This window comes from Echinococcus granulosus (genome assembly GCF_000524195.1).
Source record: "Echinococcus granulosus chromosome Unknown EG_S00306, whole genome shotgun sequence".
NCBI classification, from domain to species: Eukaryota; Metazoa; Platyhelminthes; class Cestoda; order Cyclophyllidea; family Taeniidae; genus Echinococcus; species Echinococcus granulosus.
This window is the reverse complement of record NW_020170686.1, coordinates 22,414-23,616: the sequence shown is the minus strand read 5'-3', so window position 1 is coordinate 23,616 and position 1,203 is coordinate 22,414.

The following is a 1,203-nucleotide window of genomic DNA, read 5'->3' as shown; positions in this document are numbered from 1 at the left end:
TCGCTTTCCTTGTCCTCATTTTGTGCAAACAATAATAAGGAGGGAAATGGTAACAGTCCTACTTTCGATTTACCAAAGGCCACCTTCCCTGTCTTCCTGTCATTAAAAAGGATATTTGAATGAAAATCCTTTAGATTTAGGGTTTCGATTTAGTCTCAGATGTGAGTCATTTCTCGCACTGGGAACCAAATTACCCCACCACATTACCTCACCTAGAGCCTTACAAGGTACAAAAATGAGGTAACACGAATTCCAATACGCATGCATTGTGTGCTTCCACTTTATCTATCTGAAGCCCTTCCTTTGTGCATGTCGGTGTGAAGAGGCAGGCTATGGGTTCTAACATCATGAAATTTGTAGTGGCTCCGTCCAACGACTATAGCCAGGACATGATATTTCACATCGAATGTAGACTACGTGAAGAGTGCTTCAAGACTGATAGTGTTCTGCCGAAGACTTTGCTAGCGCAAAATTGCATACTTGCCCTCCATTCACACCTGAACATGCCATGAATTGCCAGGTGGACAATTCAGCCCTTCCATGCAGCTTTTGTGGATCATCATCACCACTTCTCTCCTCTCATTCCTCATGGTAGTAAACGGACTGAATAAGCCTCCGGGGACATCTGCGTCTGCCACACCAGTCCAAACAATTTCACCCTTATCCATCTTCACGTAGACAATGCTACGGAAGAAGAGAAATTTGCCAACATAAACAATTGTTTCGGTTGCGCACCACTATTCGCTGCAATTTGTGTGGAAGTTTTGCAAACCGCGACAGCAAGCAACATGGTCTTCACTGTTGTCATGATAAGTGTGAACGGGTGAGGAACTGAGACATTTTAAGCTGCATTTCGCCCAAGTTTTGCTGCTTTGAGAGCAAAGAATTGACTTAAAACCAAATAAAAATTTTACTTCTCTGGTACTACGTACGATGACAATTGATTTGGCAAGTAGAGAAGGAAGTAAATGGCGATGTATTTCTGCAGGAAGTGAGGCAACTTGAATAAGTCTAAAATAGAGCTGGCATTTTATTCGGAAAAAAACCAAGTATTTATCCAAACAAAAATCTAAAATTGGCAAATGGAATCAGACGCATCCTGAAGACTACTACAAAAAGTGGTCCTAGGACAAATGGTTCTATACTTTATTGCCAAGTGGAACTAGGCAAAGCTGCTCCAGTATTCAACCGAGTGTGGATACG